Raw genomic sequence first — 12,806 nt, 5'->3', positions numbered from 1 at the left:
ACAGTGCTGAAGAGAAACCTGGGGTTGTTCTTATTTTCTTCAATCAGTGATGAATAGTAAGATGTTCTGGCTCTGCGGACAGCTTTCTTATAAAGCAGCAAACTATTTCTCCAGGCTAAATGATGATCCTCTAGATTTGTGACACGCCATTTCCTCTCCAGATTATGAGTCATCTGCTTTAGGGTACGTGTTTGAGAATTATACCACGGAGTCAGGTACTTCTGATTTGAGGCCTTAGTTTTCACAGGAGCTACAGTATCCAGAGTCGTACGTAGTGAGGAGGTGAAATTATTAACAAGATAATCGACATCTGTTGGGCTAGCGTTCAGATAGCTGCTCTGCTCTGTGTTGGTACAGGGCATTGGAGATGATAACAGTGGGTGGATTATATTCTTAAACTTAGTTACAGTGCTTTCAGAAAGACATCTACTTTGATAAAGTCTACTCTCCTCTGCTGTGTAATCAATTATTGTAAATGTAAATGTTATCAGGAAATGATCAGACAGGAGAGGGTTTTCAGGAAACACTGTTAAATGTTCAGGTTCGATGCCATATGTTAAAACAAGATCTAGAGTGTGATTAAAGTGGTGGGTGGGTTCTTTTACATTTTGAGAGAAACCAATTGAGTCTAATAACAGACTAAATGCCATGTTGAGGCTGTCATTTTTAGCATCTACATGGATGTTAAAATCACCCACAATAATTATTTTATCTGAGCTCAGAACTAAACCAGATATAAAGTCTGAGAAATCAGACAGAAACTCTGTGTAAGGCCCAGGTGGACGATAGATGATAACAAGTAAGACTGGTTTCTGAGTTTCACAGCTGGGGTGGACAATGTTAAGCATCAGGCTTTCGAATGAATTAAAAGTCTGTCTTGGTCTTTCATTAATTAATAGGCTGGTGTGAAAAATTGCTGCCACACTGCCCCCTCGGCCTGTGCTTCGAGATTTCTGGTAGTTAGAATGACTCGGGTGTGTTGATTCATTTAAACTAACATAATCATCCTGCTGCAACCAGGTTTCTGTAAGGCAGAGTAAATCAATTTGTTGATCAATTATTAAGTCATGTACTAACGCGCCCGGGACCACACCTCCGCCACAGTCATCTACTAACAGAGACTTGGAGGAGAGAGACCTAATATTTAATAATCCACATTTCACTGTTTTACTCTTTGGTTCAGATGTGGATACTGTATTGTTCTTTCTTTGTAATTGTTTATGTTTAAGTTGTTTGTTGCTGGTTTTTAGTTTGTTTTTTGTCTTTTTGGAAGCTGACACAGTCTCTATGGAGATGGGTTTTTGGGTGGGTAGCAGGAGGAGAGAAGCTGCAGAGAGGCGTGTAAGACTGCAACTCTGCTTCCTGGTCCCAACTCTGGGTAGTCATATTTTGGGGGTTTAATAAATTTGTCCATATTTCTAGAAATGAGAGCTGTTCCATCCAAAGTGGGACGGATGCCATCTCTCCTAACAAGACCAGGTTTCCTCCAGAAGGTTTGCCAATTATCTATGAAGCCCACATCGTTTCTGGGACACCACTCAGACAGCCAGCAATTTAAGGATAACGTGCGGCTAAACATGTCACTCCTGGTCTGATTGGGGAGGGGACCAGAGAAAACTACAGAGTCCGACATTGTTTTGGCAAAGTTGCACACCGATTCAATATTGATTGAATCAATATTGAAGGCACATGACATGCCTGCAGTGAGGAGTTGAAAATGCCAGAAAACACTGGGGCCAGCTCGTTTACACAGTGTCTGAGGGTGGCAGGAGACACACCGTCTGGGCCGGGAGCTTTCCGAGCATTCAGACTCTTAAACTGCTTCCTCACATCTGCTTCATGAATATGAAGAGTTTGGTGGGAGGAGGTGGTGTGAAATCCTCCTTTGTGTGGGGTGAGGAGGGGGGTGTTGCAGGTGAAGTGTTTGATGGTGGTGATGGGGGAGAGGTGGGGGAATGTCTCCAAAGTGTCTCTATTGTTGGGGCCGTTGGAGGCGTGAAAGCTGCCTGATGGCTCGTCAAAACGGCAGTAAAAGTCGTTAAGGGTGTTGGCAAATAGGTTAAGAACGATAGAATAAAACAAAACAGTAAAAACATAAAACACATAATACATCAAAATTAAAACAGCATAGAATAAATAAAAAAAACACAGAAGAGGTCGGTCTTATCTCAAAAGGCATGTTGTTCCACAGTTTTGGAGCTGCTACAGAAAAAGCGTTTACGCTCAGTCCTGGGTACATTCAGGAACAGCTGATCAGCTGACTTGAGAAAGGCGGGTATATACGGCTGTAGCAGCTCAGAGAAATAAGATTGGACTAGGCCATGGAGGGCTTTAAAAGCAAATAAAATAATTTAAAAGGAATCCTAAAAAGAAATGGGCAGCAGGTGAAGTGAAGCTAAAATAGGGGAAATGTGCTCAAACTTTCAAGCTGCAGGATATTGGACGCTCTGTAGATGTTTGAAGCACTGACCCCTATATAAAGTGCATTACAGTAATCCAACCGAGTGCTAACAAAGGCATTGATTACTGTGTCAACGTGCCTTTGTGAAAGAATTGGCTTTATTTTAGCTCGCTGCCTGAGCTGAAAGAAGCTTTTACCACTGCTTTGATCTAATTGTCAAGTTTCAGATCACAGTCCACTTTGACCAGCAGGTTTGTGACAGTTGGCTTAACATACTGGGCCAAGGTATAGGGCTTTGGAGCGTGATGTCACGGGTGTGGGCGTGGAAAGGATTTTGGCCCGATCCGCCATTTTGGGGGTCTAGCGCAAGTGAAAAGGGAGCGAAGGCACACACAACAGCCATGGTTCGTAAATATGATAAGGAGATTCTGCAGGTCATTGATCAAAGTATAAAACTAAAATAAAATGTATTAGTGACACAGGATACAAACATGGAAGCAAGATGTGTAATTAGGATTATTTATAATAAATATGTATAAATTAGTGCAATTTCTTTAATCATAAAGAATAACTAAATCCTTCAGGACAATGTCACATCAATGCACTGAACTCACTATACTATAAAGACACATCTCCTGGATGCACTGGTACGCATCTTCAGTGATGTATCCTAGGGTCATCAGGTGTTTTGGGTCTCACAACATCATACACCCTCGCCCAGGCGACCCAGCCGGGGGTGATCAGGCCCCGACTTGCGTACCAGTAGCTACCCACGGATCAGCCTTCTGCCGTATTTTGCGGCAAAATTCTCCACACCCACCGCCGCGCTATGAATTGTGGGATATATGGGACCACGAAACGTACAACAGACCACGCATGATATTTGGGGAAATCAACGGTGCATTTGTAGTATGCATTTGAAGTACACTTCGAATTGGGACAGCCGTGGTCGCATGGCGGTGACGTAACCGCACTTAAAATGCGTACTTCAAGCGTGCAGCCCCTGAATTGGGACACAGCCCCTGAATTGGGACACAGCCTGTTGAAATAAGAAGAGAAAATGCTCTCAATTATGGAGACAGTCAAATAGTCTATTTATGTTTGATGTGTGCTTTGCATTTGTGTGGCTGTTAATAAAGTTAGCGTGCTCTAGGGGGCGTATGCGTTCATCAAAATGGCCGATGGCTGATGTGTATTTTTTCCTCCCTAGAATATCGTCGGCGAAGTTTGCCATGTGCGTTAGATTTCACTGCGCATTTTCATACCTCTGCCAACAGGTTATGGGCCCAGGAAGCTAAGAAGTTTTCCTAAAGCGTCCATCTGTTTTTTGCCACCGAGAGAAACGCCGCGACGTACTGTGCACTCGGTGAGGATTAGCATACCATGCTAGCGCCATGAGCCGACGAGCCGCTGAGTCAAATAGCCGTTGGGCTCGGCTAGTTTTTGATGGAGACGAAAAGAATTACGAACTATGGGAGACGAAATTTTTGGGCCACCTTCGTTTGCAGGGTTTAAGAGACATTATTTTGAGGCAGCCTACCGACGTGGAGGGAGAAGAAGACGGAGCAAAGAATGCAGAGGCATACGCGGAGCTGATCCAGTTTCTGGATGACAAAAGTTTGTCTCTTGTTATGCGAGAAGCAGCGGACGATGGACGGAAGGCGCTGGGGATTCTAAGAAACTATTATGCAGGTAAAGGAAAACCTCGTATAATTAGCCTGTATACAGAACTCCAAAAGCCCAGCAGTGAGAGTGTGACTGAGTATGTGATACGAGCAGAGACAATAATCACAGCCCTGAGGAATGCTGGTGAAACATTGAGTGATGGGCTATTGGTAGCAATGGTTTTGAAGGGACTGCCAGAATCGTTCAAACCGTTTGCTATCCATGTCACACAAAGTGAAGTTGAAGTGACTTTTGCTGAATTTAAAACTAAACTGCGAAGCTTTGAAGACACAGAGAAAATGCGCGCCGCAGCGTCAGATGACAACATCATGAAAGCACGTGCAAGACCGAGCGACAATTCCACGTTTGAAAAATCGAATGACCGTGGGGCCGGCAACGCAGACATAGTGTGTTTCAGATGCGGACTAAAAGGACACAAAGCCAGGACGTGTCAGCGCAAGCAGTGGTGCAGCGAGTGTAAAAGCACCACCCATTGGGACTCAACATGCAGACGGAAACGGCGGCAAGACAACGCACGGAAAGTTTCTGAGGAGTCGGGTAGCAAAGACTACGCATTCCGGGTAAGCAGCGAGGATGCAGCGTTCCAGTCAGAGCATGGCATCAACAAAAAGGGTCTGATGGTGGACACAGGGGCAACTTCGCATATTGTCACAGATATAACGAAGTTCAGGAGATTTGACGACAGTTTCCAGCCCAAGTCACACTACGTAGAGTTGGCTGACGGCACAAAGTGCACTGGAGTTGCAGAGCAAAGAGGGGAGGCAGAGTTTTGCTTGATGGACAGCAGGGGGCAGTGCCACAAATGGGGCAACTATGATCTTCAAGCAAGGAAAAGACACCCTGCGACACAAAGACGGTACAAGGTTCCCAATACATGAGTACAACAGACTGTACTACCTACAAACAGTAAACACTGAAGGTAAAGACCAGTGTAAGGGTTGCTATGACATGCAAACATGGCATGAAATTCTCGGTCACTGTAATTATGATGACATTCAGAAATTACAGGGGGTTGTTGATGGTATGGCAATCAAAGGAAAAACAGACAAATCTGTCTTGCATTGTGAAGTGTGCACACAGGGAAAGTTTGTTCAAACTAGAAACAGGGACCCTGATGCACGAGCCAAAACCGCCTTAGAGCTGGTACACACAGACCTAGCTGGTCCAGTAGACCCAGAGTCCAGAGATGGATATAGATTTGCACTATCATTCACTGATGACTATTCCAGTGCAGTGTTTGTGTATTTTCTGAAAAACAAGAGTGACACAGCAAAAGCGACACAGAAGTTTTTGGCTGATACAGCCCCGTATGGGCAAGTTAAATGTATCAGGTCTGACAATGGAACAGAGTTTATGGGAAATGAGTATCAGGCACTCCTTAGCAAAAATGGAATCAGGCATGAGACCTCAGCACCATACTCACCACACCAAAATGGTACTGCAGAACGCAATTGGCGTACTCTTTTTGATATGGCCAGGTGTATGTTAATAGAGAAGCAGTTACCTAAAGAGTTGTGGACTTACGCAGTGCAAACAGCAGCTGTAGTGAGGAATAGATGTTTTAACAGACGCACAGAATAGACACCATATTTGATGCTGACAGGAAGAAGGCCAAACCTTTCCAGGATGCAGACATTTGGGTCAGTGTGTTATGCCTACAGGCAGAACAAGAGAAAACTAGACTCAAGGTGTGAGAAAGGAATTTTTGTTGGCTATGACAAGAACAGTCCAGCTTATATGGTCTACTACCCAGACAGTGGGAAAGTACAGAAGCATAGACTGGTGAAGTTTGAGACTAAAACAAGAGTAGAGAGACAAACACAGACTGACAAGGTGCCAGATGATGAGGGTGACTTTGAGACACCAAACAGGTTCACCAAGACCAGAGAACAGACTGATGTGAGTACAGAACACACAGATACTCAGGAACAGATCCCAGTAAGCATGTCTGAGATGAGCAGCCAGTCACAGGAGAATGAACTCGACTGCGAGGCTGCAAGGTATCCTTCCAGAGTGAGAAAAAGGCCTGGGTATTTAAGTGAATATGTTACTGATAAGGAGGATTGTGATCAAGTACTTACAAACATGGATTATTGTTACAGAGCAATGTGTAACATTCCCCAAACATTCAAGGAAGCAATAACTTCATCTAACTCAGAGAAATGGGTCAGTGCAATGGATGAAGAGATGCAATAACTAAGTGAAAATGACACATTTACCTTAACCACTTTGCCTGAGGGTAAGAAGACAGTGGGGGGTAGATGGGTGTACGCAGTCAAAAACAATGTTAATGGATCTGAGAAGTACAAGGCACGTTATGTTGCTAAAGGATATAGTCAGAGGATAGGTGTGGATTATGAAGAAACATTTTCCCCTACTGCTAACCTGACTAGTATCAGAGTGTTGATGCAAAAGGCAGCACAAGAAAACATGCTTTTACATCAGATGGATGTTAAAGCTGCCTATCTTCACGCACCAATAGATTGTGAGGTATTCATGGAACAACCTGAGGGTTATGAGGTAAAATCCGACACAAATGAAAAACTGGTGTGCAAGTTGAAAAAGTCGCTATATGGGCTAAAACAATCAGGCCGAAATTGGAACAAGTTGTTGCATGAATATCTGAGTGAGAACAACTTTGTGCAGAACCCCGCTGACCATTGTGTTTACACAAAAATGACAGAAAATAAGAAGGTGATTCTGATAGTATGGGTGGATGACCTGATCATTGCTGCTAGTGATGAAAGTGAACTAACTGTTGTGAAGAAAATGCTTGCAGCAAAATTCAAAATGAAGGATTTGGGTAAACTGAGACATTTCATTGGTATAGATTTTGACCAGAGTGATAACTGTGTAAAAATGTCACAAAAACAATATGTGGAAAAAATACTTGAAAGATTCAACATGCAGGATTGTAAAGAAAGACAGACACCTTGTGAGCAAAAACTGAACTATGCTGATGATGCAGAAATGATGAGTGATGTCAAAAGGTACAGAGAGGCAGTTGGTAGTCTGATCTATTTGGCTACATGCACAAGACCAGACTTGAGTTTTATAGTCAGTAAACTTTCACAGTACTTTACTGAGCCAACTGAAGACCAATGGACTACAGTAAAACATGTACTGAGGTATCTGAAAGGGACAACCGAGAAAGAACTGTGTTACAGGAAATGTGACAACAAAGAACTGAGGTTGTGGGCATACAGCGATGCTGATTGGGCAGCTGATGTAACAGACAGACGGAGTACAACTGGTTATTGCATAAGCTTGTCTGTAGATGGTCCTTTAATCTCATGGAAAACCAAAAGACAACCTACTGTTGCATTATCTACCTGTGAAGCGGAGTACATGGCTTTAGCTGCAACCCTACAAGAAGTTTTGTACCTAATGCAACTGTTACAAGGTATTGATGGACAAAAATATGCACCGCCAAAAGTTCATGAAGATAATCAGGGTGCAATTGCGTTGGCGAAGAATCCTGTGACGAGACAGAGATGTAAACATGTTGACATAAAGTACCACTTTGTGAGGTCAACTGTGAGTGCAGAAAAAATAACTCTGGATTATTGTTCAACAGAAGAGATGGTTGCAGATGTAATGACAAAGCCTGCAACAAAAGTTAAGTTGTTCAAGTTTGAGAAGTTTATGTTCGGGCATTAACATGGTATACGGACATGTATACAGTACTGAGGAAGAAACCTTTTGTTTGTTGTTTTTTGTTTGCTTAAGAGCATCATAATATGAGAGCAAGTGGGGGTGTTGAAATAAGAAGAGAAAATGCTCTCAATTATGGAGACAGTCAAATAGTCTATTTATGTTTGATGTGTGCTTTGCATTTGTGTGGCTGTTAATAAAGTTAGCGCGCTCTAGGGGGCGTATGCGTTCATCAAAATGGCCGATGGCTGATGTGTATTTTTTCCTCCCTAGAATATCGTCGGCGAAGTTTGCCATGTGCGTTAGATTTCACTGTGCATTTTCATACCTCTGCCAACACAGCCACTCACCCCCTCCTTCCTGGCTCACAGCTTTTTCTTCTTCTTGGTTGGCAACCAATGTTAAGGCGCATTACCACCCCCTGGCTCACAGCTCAGTGGACATTTAGATGAGAAAATATATATTTGACACATTTAAGAAAATAAATAAATAAATAAAAATAAACAAAATAAATGTTTATTAAGACATTTTGGTAGGAACTTGCTTTATTTTAAAAATGTTTTTGCTCATTCTTGCTCTATAAAAGAGTTTATTTCTTTTAGAATCACTCATCTTAGCAGTAGGATTTACATGAAAAGAGAAACAAATTAAATTTGAGTGAAAATATACATTTTGCAATCTCTGGTCAACTGACTCAGTGAATCAAATTACTCAAATTCGATTCGCTTTGGTGAGTGACTCATTCAATCTCGATTCAGTAAAAAGAATCTAATTTACCATCACTGGAAAGGAAAGGACTGGAAAGGCGCTACTTTTGAAATAACTCTCTCACGTGGTTACGTTGTGCAGCTGAGTCACGTGACCGCACAGCAACAAATCACAGCAGAGCCGGGAAAAGGGGGCGGAGCAAAGTGTCTGTGCAGGAGAGGAGTCGAGCAGAGAGAGCTGCTTTTTCATGAAACGGGAGTAAAGTAGTGAACTTACTGGAACATATACCACTACCAAAGTTTGGATCGATATCTGCATCGATCTGCACACCCTTGTCTCCTGGATTGTAGCTGAGATCAGCGTGAACCACGTGGGTCTCTGCTCACTGATCTGTTTCCTGTTTCTCTCGGTTTGTGGGCTCATCTAAAGGTAAGCACCGAGCTAACTTTAATGTGGGTTCCGTTTATGTTGAGTTTAGCTCTGTTGAGGATAATAGATTGCTTGGTATACACTGGAGTTAGACAGACTGTAGAGTTTGTGATTGCTTGCAACATTATGAAATGGTGGTTGCTAGGGGGTAAGAATATATATAGAAAATTAGCCTTGGTATATGAACAAAAGGATGGGCTGCAGGGCAGGAGAACAGTCTACCCCCACCCCTAGGACAGGAAGCCACAGGTACAAGCCTGGGGGAGGGCAACCCCAGGGTGAATAATAAAGATTAACAGACCACGTGACTTTCGCGTAGAGCTGGGCGATATAAGATTTTTTCATATCATGACATGTTTTTTTCATTTCAGGCGATAACGATATCCATCACGATATAAGCCAAATAACTATATTTGTAAGATTTAAATGTGCCGTTGCTCACAAGTAAAATGTGAAATAATCAGCAGCTTGTTTTTATTTATATATTTATTTCCCATAAGTTCATCCATTAAGCGGACGCGAATGGATGGATGAAGTTCAACAGGGTAGATGTACTTAAGGAACATGAGACTTTTTCAGATAAATAAAGGCAAATATTGCAAACTACACAAAAGGCAGTCGCTAAAGCGTTTAAGTTTCAAAATAGAACAAACGAAACAGACTACTAAATTGTCAATTCCACTTAGAAACAAAATATTAATTCTAAAAATAAATCTTAGTTTGTTTTACAGAAGAACAGACAAAACTGACTAACTTTTGTCAATATCAAATAAACTGAGAACTAAAAGGAAATTCTCAATCTCTCCTTGTTGTATAGCTGAGCTTTTCAAAAAGTTTTAACAGTTACTTTAGTCTGACAAAAGCCGAATGACGAATTAGCGCTTCCAGTCAGAGACTGAGGCTACGTCCACACGTACACGGGTATTTTTGAAAATGGAAATTTTCCGTTTTCGTTTTAAAAAATAATCCCGTCCACACATAAAGGCAGAAATGAAGGAAAACGCTGCTATGAACTTGCCAAAGCAGCAGGTGGAGCTAGATTCCTAATCGTGCAGAAATGTTGGCCAATCAGAAGTCTAGAAGCCTCGGTGGGAAAAAGTAAACAAAGCTGGGGCATAGAAGCAGAACCGAGTCGTATGTGTGGAGGGACAGTAACTGTGTGTATATGTAAGCATTTAAACACTGCAGCGAGTAGAATTAACAGTAACAGTATTGTAGAAATTCATTTCACCGAAACAATAACGTGGCACAGTGTGACGCATGCACCAGTTTATTGTATTTCCAGACTTGCTTCCGGCACAATTTACAGTGCACGCTACTCTGTTTTTTGTCAGACTTGAAATAGCCGAAATACCTTCACACTACGGAACTTCTATGGCTCTTCCGTTCGACAATCTCTCCGGCATTGGAACCATCATCTGTTTTCTCTTCGGTAACCTTCGGTCACGCTCGGTTGATTTTTCTAGTTGGCACACTCATTTCCTCCATTACCCGGGCGTTACGGTCGCTGGCTGCTTCCCAAACAAATACAAATGTACGGCTTGGCACTTGTGCTGTATGTAACAAGTCACGCGACGTGACGCTGCGGCTGTGATTGGTTCGGCTCTGCGCTACTTAATTTGGATTGGCTGACCTCCTTTTTTTTTTTTTTTTTTTTTTTTTTTAAAGAGGACAAGAGCGGCGAGGTCTATCGCGATAGTTTAATTTCTCTATCGAGTAAAAGTTATATCGCGATAGATATCGTTATCGTTCTATCGCCCAGCTCTTCTTTTGCGCATTGCATGCCGGGAACTCATGGCAAAACATTCCAAGTACCGCATCAAATGCAAGCATTTGTAGCACCGCAAAACGTTCATTCTCCGGTTCCAATAAATTCTTTCTTTTTCTTTGCCCCCCAAAAAAGGTATGTACAAAACAAAGGAGAACAATGTGACCTGAAGTTAATAAACTTCATGAGTGCATACACTCATGAAGTTTAGTAACTTCAGGCCACTGCAACAAGCCCAGGTACGGTTTACCGACGGATGGTTACAGGACCTTGAAATGCACCGGACTGAGGCAATTTTCCCTTAGGATGACCAGGCATCGCGTGCTGGTGATTTAGCAAAACTCACCTGAGGAATCCTGCTTGACAACGCCAGCTGGATTTGAAGTGGGTTTAATAAACACTTTACAATTTGAATGGAAACATGCCAGCCAACACAAGGATCATCTCGGAAATTCGGCCACCACCCTTATATCTTATATACACCATCACAGACACTCTCAAACAAAGAACATTCCACAGCACATCATGCATACCTAAAGGTTCAGTCCAGCTCATCCATGACCTTCTCCCACACTAAGAAACGTTATGACCACCCGTCACCTCCCTTAGAGCAGGATGTCTGGAGCTCTTCCAGTCTACGATGGGTCCACTGTGAGGGTGCAATAACATGGGGCCCACTGGTGATAACATTCTACATGCATGCATACAACTGGTGAACACTAAAGTGAGGAAATAATATTACTATTACTAATGTGATATGATTTATAGGAAAGGAAATGTGCCACTGCAACATGCATAACAGCGCTGGTAAATACACACAGAAATTAACAACTACAAGATTAAGTCTGCATGGCCCACAAGCTCATGCGACCCTAGGATGTTGCTGTCATCTTCCTGCTCCTGGAAAAACATACATACATCTACCCTTTCCTTGTCTGCTTGGAGTAGGTGCAATCTGCGTATCAGTGTCAAGTCAGTGAACCATTTGTCCCCATTATCAGTCCAGTAAGTCCCCATTGCGATGTGGAGAAGCTCACTTTACGATCATTTTCCAGCAACACTATTGTATAGCACTTTTAGTTCCAATCATGCAGGCCTGCTTAACGGACAGCAGACTCTCAAACAAAACTCTCAGTGCACTCCTCAAACATGAAAAGGGAAAAAAAAGAAAATACTACAAAATATAAAAATATGAAAGTCTTAGTTTTAGGACTTGCCAAAGCATACTCATCTCCTTAAACTGATAAATCAAACCAAAACGTCTTGACAGGTTCCACTTGGTAAAAGAAAAATGTAGCCGCCAAATAAATCCCCAAAACATTCATCCACCAGTCACACACATTTCACACAACCCTAATGTCCTATTAGATAATAAGTTTATTCCCATGTAACCAGGTGTATGTCATGGTAAAGCATCCCTCACACATTTGAATTTGAATGTATTTATTTAAAAGGGACAGTGCAGTTTGACATAGTCCAAGTACAAAACATGAAACTGATGTAACGGACATAAGTTTATAGCTATTGCAAATTTTCAACAATTGTCCCTTGTTGGGCTTACAATCAAAATAAATACATTTTACCATAAAACATACATTTTCATAAAGCCAAAATACATCGTAAATACAACTACAATTAATAGACAATAAATAAAAATAAAATCATTAATAAAATGACTACATCTCTGATTTTCCTTTAACCAAACTTTAACCTTCAATAGAAAGGATCTGATGTCTGTAATCAATTTGATTTTGGTTGGAAGTGGGTTCCACAGATTGCAAGCCTCTATGGAAAATGCGTTCAATTTAAGAAAACACTGTTTCATCTTGTTCTCTCTATAAACTTCACAAGATGCTTGGTTGAACTTTCCCTCCTCCAAGGTAAACTTTTATTAAACTCTTAATAAACAGTCATGAGTCTCTGCTTCTCACCTTCCGGTGTTACACTCTCAAGACTCCGGGCGGAACACACAGCAATTCCGCTTGCTACATCCCTTTTCTTTTACAAAGACAATGAACTATTCATAAGTTGAGAACTCAGTTTGCAACTGGAACAAAACTTAGACATGACATTTGTTTGTTGGACACCATTTTCTTCAAAAATGAAAATTCTGCCTTCCACTTACTTTTTTTTAGTGTTACTTTTATTCATTTTTTCCAT

General features: G+C 41.8%; 1 protein-coding gene across 5 annotated transcripts in view; it reads left to right on the top strand.

Moving 5' to 3' along the window:
- The window catches only part of LOC146673228 (uncharacterized), a 49,338-nt gene that overhangs the window by 27,302 nt on the left and 9,230 nt on the right, over positions 1–12,806 (top strand). For 4 of the 5 annotated variants that reach the window (XM_085401806.1, XM_085401810.1, XM_085401808.1 and 1 more), the window contains exon 1: positions 8,639–8,878. The exons of the other annotated variant lie outside the window; for it this stretch is intronic. The gene's annotated coding sequence lies outside the window, so the exon portion shown is untranslated. Of the gene's footprint in view, positions 1–8,638; positions 8,879–12,806 lie in introns of those variants that run through there. 5 annotated transcript variants of the gene reach the window in all.

This window comes from Rhamphochromis longiceps, linkage group LG3, assembly GCF_057381845.1.
Source record: "Rhamphochromis longiceps isolate RC_006_pf linkage group LG3, R_longiceps_female_GT1.1, whole genome shotgun sequence".
Taxonomy (NCBI): Eukaryota; Metazoa; Chordata; class Actinopteri; order Cichliformes; family Cichlidae; genus Rhamphochromis; species Rhamphochromis longiceps.
The sequence above is the reverse complement of the archived record's forward strand: the minus strand, read 5'-3'. Positions and strand labels throughout refer to the sequence as shown.